Source organism: Calypte anna, chromosome 3 (genome assembly GCF_003957555.1).
Source record: "Calypte anna isolate BGI_N300 chromosome 3, bCalAnn1_v1.p, whole genome shotgun sequence".
NCBI classification, from domain to species: Eukaryota; Metazoa; Chordata; class Aves; order Apodiformes; family Trochilidae; genus Calypte; species Calypte anna.
The window spans coordinates 97,945,502-97,965,404 of record NC_044246.1 but is presented as its reverse complement, the minus strand read 5'-3'; positions in this window follow the sequence as shown (position 1 = coordinate 97,965,404).

Genomic DNA, 19,903 nt, shown 5'->3' with positions numbered 1-19,903 from the left:
TCTGGGCAATACAATAATTTGAGTAGTAATCAGTGATATTTTCAAAGGGAAGTATCTGGCTAAAGATTGAATACATGGCAATAAAGGCAAATTTGGCTGTAAGAAAACTTGTCTATTATCAGTGCACAGTCAAGAGGTTACTTAACTCTTGTTAAAAACAAATTTTGATCAAAATTTTTAACTCTTGCTAAAAACAAATTTTTCAGGTTGTATTTCTTCCAGTATATTCAGGTAGTTAAGCATCTAAACCCATACTTGCACAAAGAGAAAAATTATGTGTATGTTGACAGGTACTTTAATTAAAACTCTTGTAGATAAAGCAATGTATATCTAGTGCCTTTTTCACTAAAGAATAATTAGTAGGATTATTTCATTTTGCATGTTTTGATTACACAAAGAGGAAACAGAGGTAATCTGAGATCAATAGGCCAAATTCATAGCTGGTGCTACTCCATAGATGTCAGAGAAAATACACTTGGGGAGAATTTGACCCAGAAAATCTGAATCTTTTTGCATATAATGAGGCTGATTAAGGTCAACACCAGAAAGTCTGGCTGCTACACCTCAGATGAAATTATTCCAATAAGGCGTTTTTTTGGTTTTGATTTTGATATTTTAAATTGTTTTTCCATGAGGAAATCTTCTTAGCTCTTCTTCAGCTCAGATTACACAAAAAATTAAGATGCACAAAACAGAAACAAGAACATGGCTCATCAGCTTCAGTCAAGCAGTTTTATCTGATGGAAGAAATAATTAAAACTTAATTCACATTAAATACTAATGGTTTATTAAACATCTTAAGCTAATGTTACTTCTACTTTCTTTTTTTTTTCCTTCAAAGCTCTGAGATAAAATAGGCACGAAATATTCTGTGGATAGGATGAGGGTTTCTGTGCTGTAAGTTAAATTTTAAACATTTAAAAAGCTAAAATCTCTGCCTTAAATGTGTAACTTAAATTCTCATTATAACTGCATTTTGTAATGCGGTGCATTGAATACCTAGCAGAGGGACTGTTATTTAATTTACACCTGCTATGTGCCAAGGATATAAAAATATCTATCAAAGGTACTGCTGTATCAGTTTGACAGTGCCATATTTTTAGAAAAATTATAGCAGTTACTTAACAAATTCTATTCCATTATTTGTAAGTAGAGAAGCTTTTTGTAGCACAAATTATTCATATATCGATGGCTATACCAGTGGGGAAGAAAGTAAACACTAAATTCATTGTTTCTAATGTTATGAAAATTATTGTAAAGCTCTTTGTTGGACAATGCTGGGGTTTATTTTTTTTGTTCATACTGAAGTAGTAGTGTTCCCAGAATGATAATAATCTATTTCTCTCCTCACACTACTGAGCTGGGAATGACCTCACCTGACCCAATTGAAATTGATTTTGTTGTTGAACCCTTGCTAGTGCAAATTAATCTTAGATCCATACAAGATCAGGGAAGCAAGACACAGAGTACAAAGACCTCAAGTACTGAGGGGAAAAAAATAATTCTGGAAAAAGTATTTTAGGTTGGGGAAGATAAATGGTTACAATGACTTGCTTTGATAGAACATCTGTAGAATGGGAGAAGAGAATGACAAGGGCTCTGTGAAAAAGCTGCAACTTAATAGCCTAATTTCCTGCCTGCCCCCAAAGAAATATCTGTCTGTTTCTGACAGCTGATGACAATGCACCAGGATTTGATTTGCTCACCAGTGTGGGACAAGTTCAGTCCCATGTCTCCCTCAGCTCCCTTGAGCTACAAGTATACAGAAAACAGGCTCTGTTACTGGTTTCCGCTTTTTCCTTTCATTCAAAAGTACATTACTTGCTTTTCCTTTTTTTTTTTTCATTTTTTCATAAAGACATTCCTGCTCCCCTTTTGATCCATTTCAGTATTTGTCTTGATTTCACTGTAACAGCTGATGTCCCTTCCTAGCCATTTGAAACCATATATATTTCAATAAATTCTCATGTCTCAAGAAATGTCTAAAAGCAAAAAGAAACCTTACTTTTGCAGACATACAATGTCATTCTCACTTACAGAATCTGTTCCATACTACATGGGTTCTCCTGCAGTGGATGCTAAAAATAGCTAGCACACTGACCTTATTTTTACACTCTGTAAAGGATTCCTCTGAACACCATGGGCTCTGACAGAACTCAAAGTTATCTGAAAGTGTAGGGGCCCTGCAGCCTGTATCACTATAAAAACCAATTACTGATGCTTGATTTATCAATCTAAAAATGGAAAAAATGTGTAACAAATAACTTTGTCTTGAGACTTATATGCTTCTCCTTGGAAAAAAAAAACCTCATGAAAAATGTTATATCCTGAAATAAAATGTTCCAGTATTGTATAAATGAATGCTAAATAATTCAGATGGAATAAAATAAGATGCAACCATTGTGCAAAGCCATTTATTGCAGCTTTGAAGATGATCTGAAGCTAAAAAAAGAGGAGAGAAGAGGAAAAAAGCCAGCAACTTTCCCAGCTTCAGAGTATGAACTGACTTTGTTTTTACTGGCTAATGTAGCTATTGTGCTTACAGATATAGGCATGAGTCCAGTTTTCTGCCTTTTTTAATTTTTTTTATTTTATTTTATTTTTTTTCCAGTGAAAAATCACTCTTCCTTTGAAGAGTTACTTTACAAGTAACTTTTAATTAAAATTAATTTTAAAATATGAATCTGGAAATACAATTAGATGTTTAAATAAAGAACTTAACAGCTGAAAATCCCTACAGCTCCTGGGGTTAAATGAAGACGGACTGAAAAGTGTCCCATACTTCCCTGGCCATGGAAGATGGGAGAGAGATGTGTATAAGGACTTCTCCTTTACCATTTCTAGAAGCTGATGTGGTGACTGCTTGTAGGGCACCAGATCTGTTCCCAGCTGTGACAGATCACATCTTTCATAACCACAGTGAGCTCACAGCCAATTGCAGCAAGGTCTGGAGGATGATGCTGTAGTTATTCAGCTGGATTTCCAGACTCCATCTTTCTACTGAGCTCACAATAACTTCTCAGCTAGTAAACCTGGGGAAATAAAATAAAAAAAACTCAAGAAAGACAAAGACAGACCTCCTGGGCCAACACTGTACAGAAACTATCAGCTTCTAAGGAGCTAGGAAGTTGTGCTGGATGATGCAAAAGCCAAGACTTCCCACAGAATGGCTATATTTTTTTTTCAATATGTTAAAAAACTGAAGGTAATATTATGTGTTTCTATTCATAATGATATATATAGCAGTTCCTATATACTAAGGGTTAACAAGAAAATCCAGTAATAAATAAAGTGTCTATGCTTCCCTCTTCCCAGAGCTGAAGATAAACTGGAAAATGTGTTTGCTTTTTATCATGAAAGAGTGATAATTTTAGAAAGAGTATATTTCATAACAAAGAGGTCTGTATTAACATTATGGAATGAAATTTATAAAGCATTTTGCTTGACAGATTTTTTCACAAAATTCCACTTATTTCAACAGAAATATGCAATCTTATCCCCAGGCAGAATTGTTCTTCCAATAAATGTGTTTAATTTCACAGATTTGAGAACATTAATAGTAAAGCACTGTTTATATGAAGAGTTCTAAAAATATAATTAGTTAGATGTACCTTTAAAATTACAATTATGCTTAAAAGGCATTAAAATATTATACAAAACAGCTAGAAAATGAAAGATGTGTATAGATGGACATCTCTATTCCCATGGCAATGCATTGTCTATATAACATTATTATTGTAAGTCACAGAAATCCTCTTTTTGATGACAAATGAAATATTGAAATTTAACGTAAAATAAAAAATTGATGTCATTCTGAGCCTCTCAAGGATATTTTCTAATATTTAACTTTTTTAAGGGGTTTAATTAAGCAGCATTTACAACCTAAATGAGATGACTAATCCAGAATTCACTGAACTATGTCAGTTGTCCAAATAGAGATGAAGTTTAAAATAACAAGAGAGCAGTCATATATTCCTTATGTGTACAAAAGCACCAGATTGCTTTTTGTATAGCTTATTTTCAATGAGTACAAAATACTAAAGAAATCAGTAAACACTTCCTGATTGCTGTTTTAAGCAGGTAAAACAGGTTACATTTACTTAGAAATGGACTAATCATACAGTTAATCAATATTGTAATTACAGTAGAGAGAAAGGCAAAGAGGAAAGAAGTCTCTGTAAGTCATTGAAAACATGTTTCTGTTTATCTAGAACATTTTTCAAAAAGATATTATAGCTTTTTCCAAAACAATCTACAATTTTAATGTATATTAGAAACATCAAACAACATCAGAGTAGTTAAAAAAGTTATTTCATTTTTTATATTTTTTTTTTAATGTCTAAAAAAGAGCGTAAAATGGAGCTATGCAAGTTCATGGTAGTACTAAAGAATTAAGGCAACATGGAATAATTATTATATATTTATAAAAATAAAAATCACTTGTGCTTTTAAAAGTACTGTTGTTTTGTGTTTCCAAGTCTAAAACATGTGTGACATGTAAGGGACATCTAAAGTCACTTCAAAGGTGGTAAAACTGTGAAAATCTTCGTATTATTCTTTTCATTAATCAAAATCTGTATTGGCCTGAATTCCAAGGGCCTGGTCCCTTCCTCTTATCACCCATACTGGAAAAATATTGGATTTTCCCAGATTCTTTTGAAATTAACTCAGTAGTTCTCCCTCAAAAAGCACATCAGAATGGTTTTCAGTGTAGCTGACCTGAAGGTCTCTTACAGCACACAATCTTGTTACCAGATCTCACTCCCTCTGCCATAATTTAACCAGAATCCCAGCAAATTTTTGTGTCCTTATATTCCTTCACATGCTCTTATGCCACAGGACAAATACACAGGATATGCAGCACATGTTCATGGTTTTGTTACATGCACAAGCCGAGCTGTGTGCTCTGCAGCTTCATGCTAGTGTTCATTGTCACTAGTGAACATATGTCCTGGAAAAAATGAAGGATTTGTGAATGGTCCTTACCAAGGTGAGTTTGAGGTGTGAAGTTCTGCACTTTAAACTGGCTGCTAAGAAATCGGGATGTCAACCCTTGGGGGTTGATTTTCCCAGCTACTTCCCCAGTCTACTGCCTTGAAGCACTCACAGAGTTCTTCAAGGGATCAGGACTCCCTTCAGCTCTCTGGGGGGAGATCATGTAGTCCTTTTCCTTCCATCCATAGAAATCTTACCATTGATCTAAAAGTATTCTGGATTAGACTGTAGATCATTGGTCATTTCCAGACAGAGGTAACGCCACTACCGTTTAACGGTAGCTAAGTGGTATTTGCACTCTTTCCTTGTCATCAAAATATTTCTATATTTTAAGTCCTAGTGATACTCCTCAAAAGGGCATATTCTGGAGTAACAGAGAACATACACATTTGTTACTTCATAGTATGTACATATTTTTCCTTGACAAGGCTTTAATGTATCAATGGCTGTTAGGCATATTTTTTGCCAAGGATCTGCAGGGCATCTAATTTATGATCGTTGCCCAATATACTGTTTAAATGTTAATGAATCAGGTGGCTGAATTACATGCATGAATAGTTGCATGTAGTTATTTTAGACAGGTTGCAAAGGATGGAATTACTAATGCAGTTCACCTGCCACTAATAGTAAAATGTGAAATTTGTTTCCAAGTTACATATACATATATTCCAACTTAACAACCGTAACATTTGGTAAAACTGTGTGATTGCCAGGTTAATGAATTTTCTCCTGCCTCTTTGTGTATGCCTTTAATTCTGTACTATACTAAGAGGGAATTGTGTGTAAGGAAAAAATTGTTTTATCCCTCACTTTCTAAGATAGAAGCTGTGATCATGTGTATGAGGGGTACAGTGGCTATTAATCACATTCTCACTTTTAATAATTTTCCTGTACTCTTAAAGTAGGATGTTTCATATTTACAAATAGTAATCACTCTTTGTTTCCTTCTTTCTTCACCTTTTAAAGAAAATCCCTACTGGGAAGGATATTTTCCTTAATCATATGAAAATGTAGAATCAATTTGTTGATAAGGGACCTCAAATAAAAGTTATGAGTTTTATGGTCGATTGATCATTAAAAATATTTCTGCAGATGTCTCAGAGGTCCAGAGCAATTATAAAATTCTACAGGATTCCAATTTGAATAGCTATTTTGAGAGACAATCTCAAAATACTGTGTATGCATTTAATGCAAACAATTGCATTGTTTTTGTTTAAGCCCAGGAGGAAAAAAGAAAAAATAAAAAGAAGAGAAATATGGAAGTTTATGAACTCTCTTAAAATAATTTTAATGGTTGATTTAAAATCATGCAAAGCTACATAATCATAGATGATAAAAATAGCCTGTACTTATGTTGTATAAGGATATAAGACAAAAGCCTAGCAGGTAAAATAAAAAGACAATACATTCTCTAGATGTAACAACAGATTAATGCATCTAACAGAGTTCACTCATGTTAACCTTGAATTTGTGCATTAAAATCGTGTGTTTCTTGGCATCACTCAAAGGAAACCTCATTATAAGTGGAATAAAAACTAAGCCTAAAGAGGAAGCATTTTATTTATTGGAAAGAAAATCATAAGTATTTTGACCTTAGTCAGCAGCTTCAATTGTCCATCATTATATCATTATATCATCCATTAAATAGATACACAAAAGAATGAACATAAACCGTTCATACACTGTTTTCCTTTTATTACAGTATTTTGAAAGCTAGTGCTCTAGTAATCTTCTTTCCTTTTCACTCTCCTCTCCTCTGCATCCCCTACTTTGATATATTCCCATTTTAATCTATTTCACCACATCTCAAACAGTGCTGACCCTTTTGTATTTCCCAGTGGCTCACACTTACATGTTTATATTGCTATGATGCAAACCCCCTCCCATCGGACAATGTTTCATTACAGTCTCAGCTCCTCCATTTTCATGCCTATTTGCTGTAAAAGAAGAAAGGACTAACAAAACCTGTCTTACTTTTTGTCCATCTAAAGGAAAGAAAATAAATAGTAATAATAGTAAAACCCTGTTATATTTCAGGTTCAGCTCTACACAGCTATGGCATGGTGTTCTCAACTTCTCTATGTATATCAAAAAATAAATATATCACTATTCTTTATACAATAAATTATGCACAAGAAGCCTTTACTCCTAAAGAAGGCAAATGATGAGCTATTATCTGATTGATTTAGGTTGTGAATATAGAAAGTAACTATGCCAATGGCAGCAACATATAAGATTGCTGAGGAACTGAGTATCCTATTTTCAAGTAGTTTTGGAATCTGAGGATCATGCTAGGCATCAGCATTTGAAAACCCTGCTTGGTGACAGCATTCATGTATTTCAGGGAAAGTTAACTATCTAAATCAGCAATGAACTTTTAGAAGTCTTACTATGCTTTAAAAATCTGGGCTTAGATGTTAGTAGATGTTAGTAGATGTTAGTACTATCAATGCTTCTGAAAGCTGCTTGGAGCAGCATACAGCATGAATTATCATAATTTTATCAGTGTAACATTCAAATACTGATCTGCAGAGAGATCCACAGACAGACTATGTCATGAAAGCAAGCAACTGAATGTTAAAAGATCCTTCCTCACTGGAAAAGTCTTAGCATGTGTGCCAGGTTTTCTTCTATTCAAATCCCTGACCTTCATCAAAAATCCAGTACTTTCATTTGATTTCTAAGTGACAATGCACATCATGAAAATGTACATCATCAAAATGATCATTCAGCTGCAAAAAGCAAAGTACACTGTACTCTTAGGCTGCCATGCAAAGCAGTTTTCTTTTGGAAGAAAGATACACAGAATGGGGCAGGGAAAAATCTATTTTCCCACCACTCATTAGTGCAGGGATTTATAATCACTATTCTCTGCAGTTTCTTCTTGATGGTGCTGCTTCCTTTGCAGGGTCTCTAATTCATGTAAGAATTACTTTTAGATAACTGTAAGCCTCACAAGCTCCCATGTTCCTAGCCCTGAAAAAAAAGTTACAAGCAAAGAAATAACCATCTTATTTGTGTTTCTTGCATCTTTCAGGTTTTATCCTTCAGTCCTGTGTTAGGCATTCTACTTTTGAATATAACTTTTTATGAAGAAGTAAGAGATCACTCACAAAAATGCCTGGTGACTTCCTTTTCAATAAATATTGCATGCATAGTGCTACTGAGAACGAAAGGTCTTAAAAACCAAATATACTTGTACTGCCAAAACTGAAAAGTCATTCAGCCAAAGAATTTTCTGCAGAGAAGTAAAATGGCAAGGTATTTCTGTTCTTTTTTCAGCCCTTAATGGGATACAAGTGCCACCAAAGTTTCATGTAACCACCTGAGGAAGTTTGGAAAATCAGAGCAAATCAGTATCATACCATTTGTCATCTCTGGGCCAAAATATGCAAACTGAAAATTTTAGGTGCAGAGAAACCAAATTACACCAACAATGCTGCATGGCACACAAAGAAATGATTGCTAATGTAATTTCCCAAAGTTGATGAAACTAAGAAGATAGTGTTAAGCAAAGCACATTTCCTTGCACATTTTTTGAGAACTGAACGAAGGTTAGAAAATCTTTTGCATATACTTACAAAGAGTTGGTAGAATTTGTCATCAAGATGTCATTTAATGTAGAAATTGCCAAGTCTGTTGAGTAAAATAAAATATAAATACAAAAAGTAAATAACATTTAAAACTTCTCCCTGGTTCGATTTCTGTCTCCCCTTTCCTTCTGACTTCGCATCTCAACTTTATTCAGCCTGTAAAAGATGATTTCAGTAATGCTTCCTAATTCCACTATGATTCTAATATTTTTATTCTTAATACACTTACTACACAAGCAATCATAATTTTATTCAGATGAATGTGGCTGCAAGATTAAAACCAAATGCATATGAATTATCTTACTTGTACCATAAGCATTCAAAAGATGAGGTTAATAAATCACACCTCTCTGGAGAAGATATTTTTTGTCTGATTACCAGCTCAGTGACAACAAGATTGTTTCACTGTCCTCACTGGAGTGACTTCTGATATTGCTTTTTTCAGGAATTATTTTCCTATTCTGTTACCATATATCAAGTGTAATGTTACATGGGTAAAGGTGCTAGAACAGTAATGCATAAAACAAAAATTCTGCAAACAACACTTTTGAGCAGAGGAAATGATAGTCTTCCATTGAGACCCTTTGTGTTTCAAAATTATTTTTGCTATTTACAGTGATAATATAAAGACTAACTCCGAGAACTATCATACAATAATTTTCAAGTAGGAATCACAATGGTTTTTAAACCTATCTTGCTTTTTTAAATCAGTCTCAACACAGTGTGAAATTAATTCTAGATAATTGCTCCTCATGTTTCCCATTTCAGTGTTTCCTAAAACTAAAAGGATACCATTGTCTACATTTACCTCCTAGTGTGCATATATTTTAAAAAGAGAAATGCACACTCATGGAAAGCATAGACTCACCTGCAATGAGGAGGGAGGTCAAAGGGCCTAACTGGAGCTCCCTTCCTGGTGGTCTGCAATGGAAAGAGATGAAGTAGTGCAGTAACAAGATCTCCATGTGTACAGGGAGTTGGCCTTCTAAATCTGATAAGATTTCACTCCCATCTAGAAAGGGTTAGAATTATTTCTTTGCACAACCTCTGTGACAAATCCGTGCCTAATTTTTTTCGACCCCTTTCCAAACTCCAATTCAAACTTCATTTTTTTACATTAATGACTAAAAAATGTGGTATGTAGGCAACTTCCAACTAAAGCGGTCATACTTAAAAACATAAAACAGGTACAAATGTTGTAAGCACTGGAGGGAAGTCCACGTTGGTGGACTTTAGTTGTTGGTGAAGTTTTTGGAGTAGGTAACTGTACATTATGTCAGCCAAGTTCATGATGCAGAAAAAATCCTTATTGAAGACTATTTCATCCTACTTAAACTGTCTGTAGCAGATATACACTCTCAGGGCCACATTCACCATTCTATTTCAATCATGTTTCAGTGCAGTACTGATGCCAGACAACACTAAACTCAACTTTCGCACCACTTAAGACATACCACAGATTTTCTTCACACAAGAGACATTGAACAGCCAGGAGTGTGTATGAATCCAGCCTACTTGGGGACATTTTAACATTAAACAAATTATTAAAATGTCACTTCACTCTCACTTATCATCACTCACTCCACTGTGTCATCTAAATCAAAGAAAGGGAGCTGCTTACCTGACCATTCAATTTTTTTCCTCCTTATGTCCTTTTGATTCCTTATATTAACCAATAGATAATTTAAAAAATCAGCAGAACAGACAGGCTGCAGACAGCCAACTTAAATTTCACACTGCTGATTAATTCTGAGAGAATGAAGGCTACCAGAAGTTTCATTTTATTGTCACATCAAATCTTCACAGTTAACACTATTATGCATCTATAATTCATTCTGCAAATAAAATGTGCTTGTTCTTTGTTCTTGACTACATGTTTTAAACTGCTATTTGCCTGCTCAGAGATAACCATACATTTCTTGGAAGACTATGTGATAAGCATATTTTGTGTACATAAGTTTTAAGGTCTTTTATCATTCAAGTCAATATATAACAAAGCTTGTCAAATTGCAAACCTCTAAGCAGACAATATACCCACTATACACAGGACATTTGGAAGAGCCAATCTCTGGCCTTAAGAAGATAACAAAGAACCTTACAGAGATTTACTGCCTTCTCAAGGGATGACTTCATTTGTAGTCTTTATTTCTGTTCTAACATACCATAAGGAGAAAATATACTGGAAGCAGTCCAAATGCATGGCAGATAGGAGGGGAATCATCCCATTAGTAGTGAAATAAATTACTCTCTATCCTATCTTAATTGACAGAGGAACTAGACTGATATTGTAGTTCAGAAAGAGCTCTCTGGTGTTACCGGTATCTTACTGGCAGCAGGTAGATGTGCAAGATCTGCAAGCCTTGAAATCTCAGGAAAAAAATTGGAATTCTGCAACAAAGGTAAAAATGATATAGTTAAGAATCAACATTTATTACAAAGTTTCAAGTCCTGGAGGAAGTAGGAAAAGAGGTCTCCATGCTGTTAAAGTGGTTTCCAGACAATGAGGTGCCTACAGGATAGTATTCTTAAATGGCTTTACAGGTGAACAATGCCTTTGTAAGAAAAGTAACTTGCAAGCTAAAACCAAAAGGTCCAAAGTTGAACAAAGAATATACTTAAATGGTTAACTGTTTTATGGTAATTGGGTTTTAGCCAGAAAATGTGATATTTTTAATGGAATCTGGAATCTGACTGATAAATATTTTTCTTTTAATTACTAGTTCATTGTATTTTAACATTTTAAAATCAAGGAAAAAAAACAATTAGCCAATATTGAGCGAGTTGAAAACTCATTGATTTACCTTCAAAAAGTAATTGCATGTAGAGAGTCCTAATCTTATTAGTGTCTTATAATAGTTCCAAAGACCAGTCCTCATTCAACTTTTTGGTAAGATTTAATACAACACATCCACATGAAAGGTTATAGGAAGATTATAGGTTACCTCCACTAGGCAGATTACCTTTTGGAAAGCAATTATTCAAAAATTTTTAAGAGTTATGTTAGACAATAAACTTAAAGTGAGTTTGCAATGATGTGGTTCAGACATCAAGTCAAGGGCAATCCCTCACTATAATAAAAAATTATATACAGTATTAGAGAGATATGATACATTTGTACATAGGAAGGCCATTACTGGAATGCAGTGTTTATCTCTGGTATCAGGCACTTGAAAAGACAAGTGACAAACAAGAAAGTCTGCAGAAAAGAGGTAAAAAAAGATTATGCCAATAAATGCCTTATTAAAGTCACTCTTTTAAATGAAAAGGGTGTCAAAAGAAGTCTTTCAAATGCTCCACAAAATTGTTCATGAGAGAAAAAGACATGAGTCAACAAATTATTTGAATTATCAACCAACCTAATCTGTGGAGGCTGGAATCTGAGGGGAGATCAAATTAGATTGAAAATAAACCAAACATTTTTAACATCGGTAGTAATCAATCACTAGAACAGTTTACCTAAAGGTGTGATGGATTACCTATCATTTGATGTATTTACTACCAAGTGTAAAGTTATCCATCTACAAACAAAAAAAGAGAGGTCACACAAAGTGTGCAGGTCAAATACCCATGATAGGGACTCTATACTGAGGTAGGAAGGCAAGACTTTCAGGGATCTTCGGGGACTACGTGCAGAACTTGAGATCCCTGCACAAAATTCTGTAGCCAAAGAGCTAACATGATCATCAACTGTATAAACAGGACACAAAGTAGAAAAATGGAGCTACTAACTTTGCATTTGTCATTACTGTTGTAATATGACACTGGCATGGTTTGTCAAAATGGTAATTTAGGGAGAGTTCAAAGGAGTCACATGAACACTGTGAGTCACATTAATCTCATTCCCATTCCAAAAAGAAATGGTGCTGCCCTGCACTGAGGTTAAGTAGGAATAAAAAATAGTCAGTATTGATTTTCCTGAATTCTCCATTACCTCCAATTATTTTCATTATTCTTGGGAATGCTGTTCTGGATTGTATTTGTAATCAAGTACGTGTTGTTTTTTTCTGAGGGCTGTTTCAGTACATACAGAAATTAATGTGGGGAAAATCTGTGTCCTACATTATACAGTATGTCAACCTAAATGTTTGTGAAGGTCAAGAACCTATGTGTTCCAAAATAATAGGTTGTTTAACAGTCATGTATACGACCACCCACATGGTGGAATTCTATATCCAGATTATCGGATACCTAACTGCTGGCATCCTTATCTGGCTTTGAAAAGCCCAGCACTTTCTTTAAAAAGTTTTCTTTTTCTTTCCTTTTACTTCTTTAACAAAATCAATCACAAGTTTGCCACAAGTAATTGAAATTTTTTTGCCAGAGCTTCTTATTTATGAAATAAGTTTTTTCTCAAATAAGAACAGAACCAATATATCTTCAAATCATTAGGTTTCACTATGTATTCAACCACAAAACTGGACAGTATATATTTGGCCTTTAGCTGATGTAAAACATTGTTATAAGAAAATAATATTTGTAAAACAATGAAAGCAGCTGTCTTTCAAAATTTAACCTTTGCTTATAGGATACTCAGAAGATGGGTGGTTTTGCTAGATTTCTTTTATTAAAAAGATGATTAGTTCAACTTGTAAACTTTTATATTGAGTATTTTGCACTGTCAGATGCAATCTGGCACGTATTCCCTCTTCCTCCACCTTGAGCCAGCAGGAACAAAATGCCTGGGTCTTCAGCACGTCCCCTTGCCCTGCCTGCAGTAGCATGTTCATCTTCTCATGGGAATTCCTTTGTGTGTGTGTCAGTGTGGGGCTGGTTAGGGAAATGAAGGCCACTTGGTTATCTCAGGGACTCTGTACTAAAAGTGCCAAAGCCAGGGAAGGAAATGTGTCCTAGTTTTATGCTGAAGAATTTGCAACATTACGAATTATGCCTTATATAATATTAAATTAATTCCAGGTTTTAATGTAAAAGTTAACCATTCTAACACCCTTAGATAAACTTGTGTTTTCTTTTTCCCCCCTTTTATTTCCTTTTATGTTTTTCTTTTCTTTCTTTATAAAACAAAGTAATAGAAGTTTGCGTGATTTCCGATTTCCTTGTGAATATTTTGAAAGCTCTTGGTTTTACCTAGATCAGGATTGACATAAGCTGCCAATAAATGGGTTTGGGGAAAAATCAGTTCAGGAATATTTTAATATGTAGCCCAAATATGACTATGGGAAAATAGATTCTTTTTGTTCGTAGATGGCTAAGGGGAAGTCTTATTTCACTTGAAAAGATTACTTTGCATACACATGAAGTATGCAATGGGGATAAAATTGCTACTGAAAATATGAAAATGTTGGTAAAATAGGAACAAGTTTATGAAGGTTCCTTCTTTTCCCCATTTCTATACAGTTAGAAAAATGGATAGTATAGTGGGACATTGTTAAAATAGTATTTTGTCACACGCTTTGTAAAGACTGATTTAGAAAGAAAAAGTACAGATGCTAAAATAAATTATTGAATTAATGTATGAAAACAACTCACAAGCTCTCAGATTCTTACTACAACAAATAATAGACTAAGTCCTGTTATTTGTGAGGTGTAAACAAGATTTCATTTTTACTTTCGAAACCATGTGTATTGAAGACTAAATTTTGAGGGTTTGTTTTTGAAGTGAGGAAGTGTTTTTTGAAGTGAGGTTGTGAGGTTTTGTTTTTAAGTGAGGAAAAAAAAATGTAAAACCAGGAATTTATCTGATCACTAGTTAGTTTTATATAGACAAAACACACTTGTAGTCAGTGAAATGTAAAATAAATTGTCTTCAGGCTTGTTTTTTTCCTTTTTTTTTTTTTTTTTGCTCTTTGTTTTTAATTATGCATGCAAATGTAGGGGCTGCCAAAGCGGTCAGTATACAATAGCAGAACAAAACCAAAACACTTGAAGGCTTCTGAAATGACAACCAAAAAAATCTATAAAATCTATTTAACATCATTTCTGAAACAATAATTTGTTTCAAGTTTCTTTAGAAAATTATGCAACAAATGAGCAGGAGCTTGTCAAATCACTTTGTAATGAAATTCATACATTTGTTCCTGTTTTAAAAATGGCCATATATTCCATCTGCCCATGCAAAATGCTTAAGTATTTCCAGCCAACTTCACCAAGCAAAGCTGTACACAGATCATATGCAGCACACTTCACTGTTGAAAGGGCCAGGACTGTAAAGTATCCTACTCAAAATCAAATTATTACCTTTCTTTGTCTTGTATTTCTTTTGTTAGAAGCATTTCAGAATGAAAAATATTCATATCATAGACTCTTTTTACAAAAGATTTATTAGTGGTTTCTGGAATTGGCTGTAACCAGTGTTATCAACTGCATTGAATGCAGTCAGGGAGATTTTTTTTTCCCTGATCTTTTCTAAAAGGAAAGCTGATCAAGAAGGGATAAGCAGAGCTGCTGCAAGCTACTTTGTACTGCAATATTCTCATGTTTGTGCACACTTCTCCAAGGTTTCAGGAAGTTCTTCCCAAAACTAGAAGCTCTGATCAAAGGCTCTTGTTGAAGAATAATTCTTAACCTCTTTCTTAACAGTTTTTGGCATGTATAGATGCAGCTTTCATATACTGGGTGCAGTTGGAAGGACTCAGAAACCATATTTCTGTAAGAGCCCTGAGTTCAGTTGCAGATCTTCAGTTATTGTTGCCACAAAAGTTAGTAAAGCACAGAAACTTCAGCTGCCTTTTAAAATCTTCAGGAAGCACATCTGGCAGAGTAGTAATAACATCTGGTCCCAGGCATAACTGTTCTGGTCATTTGCAGAGTATCCTCAGGAGAAAAACAAAACCCAAAGAATGAAGCAAAATATGGAAAAGAATCTGAAAAAAAAAAAAATCTTAATGTGATGGCAAATGAACTCTGGTGCTGCGAGTAAGGATGAAAAACAATTAAGACCTGAACACCCTGGTAAGTCACTGGGGATTTTCCTCAGGCAGGCAGACAGGCAGGACAACTGAGCTGAACTTCTTCCAGATGCTGTTCTGGATTCCCAGTGCCACCGTGTTTCTTCACCCTTGTAAAAATCCCTTAAAATTCTGCTCCAGATATACTTTTTGAATTTCAGCTCATTTATACAAAAGTCTAAACTCAGGACATCTTGGGGAAGACAAGGTAATTACAAAATAGATTGGAGGTACACAATCCCAGTACTGCTCATGTTGGAGAACACTTCTGGAGATGATCCAATCCAATTCCCACTACTCAAAGAATGAGCCAGACCAGGTTTCCCAGGACCATATCCAGTAAAGATTTTGTATATCTTCAACAGTAAAGATTTTGCAAACCCTCTTGACAACCTATTCCAGCCACCACCACTGCAAAAGTCTCCATCAGTGCTGTTAAAGATACAGTAAAAAGAACCTTAAGAATGATTCAGCTCTACAGTTACAAGATGTCTTCTGATTACTCTTCCAATTCAAGGTGAACAGATTCACCCTCCAAGCCCCAACAGATCTTAATACACACATGGTTTTGAACTTTGTCTAAAAAAACCCCAATAAAATTACCTACCTTACTTCATGGCAACACTTAGAGGCCTCTCCAAGATCTTCTGCTCATGTTTCCAGAATACACTGTACAGAAAGTGGCATCAAGAATACCATCACAATACCATTCACAATACCATCAGACTTCATTTTCCAAGGTTATTGCTTAACAATTAACATAACACAGCTGGAAGAACCTGAAAAAAATCTAATGCATTCTTAAATCACTTTTATTCCATTTAGTGTAATAAGTTGTATAAAATAGCACATAGCAAAAGTAAAATTTTACATAGAACAAATCCTTCCCTCCCCCCCCACTTCCCTTTATAAATAAGTTTGCTAACTTAGAACAAAGATTTCCAATTGTATTTCATTGTCCAAACATTCTGGAAATTTTTATGTGACTGGGACAACTGTTCCATGGCTTTCAGTACTTGTTGATAGATCATAAGGCAGTTTCTCAGGTACAAACTATTAGGATGACAAATTGTTGACAAAAAAGACTGTAAGATGTAGGGTGGTAGACTGAAGAGGCCACAGCAGAATGAGAAACAGACAGGCAGTATAACCTGCCAACTGGCAAGTTTCTGAAGTGTGAAGGTTGGTCTCACACTCATTCTACTCTCAGTGCTGCAAATTCAATTAATTCAGTTGCTGAGCCCTGGGGTCAACATTTGCCAGGACTAGGAGTTAGCCTTCCAGTCCTGATTCACAGCAGTAGTAGTAGTAGTAGTAATAGTAGTAGTATAAAAAAGTGGAACAGCCAAAAGAGGTGAATGCTCTATTTAAGCACTATTTAAGAAATAGAGAAATAATAAAGGGCATTCAGAAAAATATAAAAAATTTTGTGTTAAAAAAAGATGGGATACATTTGCATCAGACTTAACTCCCAGACTATATAAAGGCAAAGAGTGAAACCAGTCATGAAAAATTAACACTTTTTTCTAGCAGAAAAATAATATGCTGCAGAATTACTTGATCTGATGCATCAGATACAAAATTACATGACATAAAAGCAGAACTGGTAAAAAAGAATCTGTTTATTAAAATAGCAATGGTTTTAGAAATCAGCTGTTAGTTTTCATGGGCTTTTTTCCAAGTTCATTAGAGCAGCTGAGGGTTCAGCCATTAGTCCAACATGCATTGCTGAATCTGGTCCTAGACTGCATTACGTTGGTTATTGCCTTACTTGTTCAGGTAAAATGTGAAATACATTATGAACAAAATTATTATCTTAATCAAACATATATTGTAATAGCCATGAGCATTTTAAAAGAAAAGTTAATCAATATGAATTGTTCAAATATAGACTTATATATATTATAGATACAGTTTAGCCCAGGTAAATTATGCCAATTTACAGATTCATATGAACTAGTTCAGAACACTTTTGATGGAACTTGGGAAGTTCTGAGATACACAACACTGAGTATTTTATTGAAAATTAAACACATGTCTGTAGAGGTCCAAAAAGGAAAACAGAAAATGGGTATTGTTCAGTCCAAGTAGAATTCTTCAGGAGTCTGAGATAACTGATTTCTAAACTACAATCAAAGGACACCATAACAGGAATTTCTTCTGGAGATAGTGTTACTTGTCTTGGCTTTAGTTAATGTTTTGCACCACATCAAAATATATTTTTCTCTCAAACCCTGTCACTTCTTAACCTTGGATATATTTCAATTCTGAGTTCTAAGGGAGGATATTTCTGGGCCAACAAACTCATTCTCTGAAAAGTCAAATGAATATTCATAGATGTAATTTTTTTACCCACATAAGCATCCTGTAAACATATGTAAATATCAGCTAGTAGGGTCAAAAATAATGCACTTTTTCTTCTATCATAATAGAAGTAATTTTTATTCTGGCAAGCAAAAAGAAAGACTTTTTGTAATGAAAAATTAAAAAGGAGAGGCATATGTAAAATAAAGGCACAGTTATGTAACCCAAAAATATCAATACGTATGTTTACAGAGATGTAAATTATTTCAAACCTGGTTTTTGCAGTTTGAGGAGTTCCTGTCTGATTCAAAAATTTGTTTTGCATTTGCTGTAATTTGAAACTAACTTTTTCTGCTCAGGACACTGAAAGACCCTTTTCAGGCTGATGTTAATCCTTCTCAGAAGAACTGAAACTGAAGCCCAGTAACCCTATTCAAAATCGGTTTATCACAAGCAGGTGCTCTCTGCTATTGATATGTAACTACCTCTTTCATCTGTTGTGTATATACCGCTTTATTCTCATGGTGTGAAGCAGAGAATTTAGCAATCCAGTCATTAAAACAACAATTTACCAAAGGTTCTCATTTCTAGAAGGATATTCCCAAGGTAGTTTAAGATCTATGCTGTCAAAGTGTTGGCAGAGGGAAAGAATAATTCTGATACCTAAATCTATATGTGGAAGCAAACCTCGCCAGAAGGAGCAGGGAGGAGGGAAATTGAAACAAGAATGGATGTTCTGTTGACACCCAGTTACCAGAAGGGACCAATTACCATGCCTGAAACAAAGTTGTCTTTTGTATTTGAGGTTATTTCATGAGAGATATTTCTGTTACGAGGGAGCTTATGGTAAAGTTTGTAGTTACAATAATGCATAGACATCATGGTCTATGCATTAGACTCATCATCGTTGGATGGGAAGGAAAAAAAACTACAATAAATGTCCTTTGACATTAAAAAGTGCTTAATTTCTATGCTGTTTGTACGTTTCTAAGGGCCAAAATAGCAAAAAAAGAGTTTGCTGGTGTGGCTGGCAGGGTAAGGAAAGACAGGAGATGCAACTAGTCCGTGTGGTCAGCACAGGAGATATGGCACTATGTTCCAAGCATCAACAGCTACTGGAAAAATAGCTCAGAGTGAATTAGGCCTCACTACTGGGAAATTGTAGTAATTTCAAGCACTGAATGAGTATTAAGCCAGGAAGAGGAGATTTGCCCAGATTTGTTGTTGCCTTTCCAAGAGACAGATTGTTGTAGTAGTTAAACAGGGTTACAACAAATACTTCCTAAAATGTATCTAGAGTTTCTGTTATTTTCAGTAAAGCAATCACCTCTTAAGTGATATGAGTTATATTTGACTGTAGGAGAAAACTAACCCATTGACTACCAGACAACTTAGTTCAGTGCTGGGGACTTGAACTGCTGTTTTTCTGTAATTCAGTTAAACCAAATACAGCCCGTGCCCTGCTCCTGAACAAATTCTGGGAGATTGTGGCTGCTAAGCCTCAGTTTCCAAAGTACATTTCTGCTTTTTGTATCCATGAATAGCAGGAAAAAGAGGGGTTTTTTTTGTTTTCTTTTGTCATCCGTTTTAACGACTGATCATGCAGTTCAAGACAGACTTGATCTATCAGCCAAAACAGTTGTCTCTTCTCTTCTCTTCTGATTTCATTATCCCACTCTTTTCTACAGCTGCAGCATCTCTACTTGTATTTAGTAGATTCTTTGCTGATTAGATTTTGTTCATTAAGCCAAAAGAATAATATTTCATTCTTTCTGCTTGGTTTATTTTCTGTCAGCCAAGATACCTCAATTGGTTTGCCAAAGGGTCAGGCAGCATCAAAGCAGAATGAAGGCTCAGGAGTACATTACCAGGGATGCAAAAACACCATTTTTACCAGAAAGGGTTGTTAGATGTGTTCAGACACCTCCTCACACAGCACCCACACAGACACTAAGTTTCAAAACATAAGCAACCTGAAGTAAATCGATATTTGTCGTACTTAAAACGTCATGTCACAAAGTACAGCATATCTGAAGCTGATCATCTGTAGCTAAATTGTCTGTATAAATGCAGAAGACAAACTTAAGTCATTACAGCATGTTACCT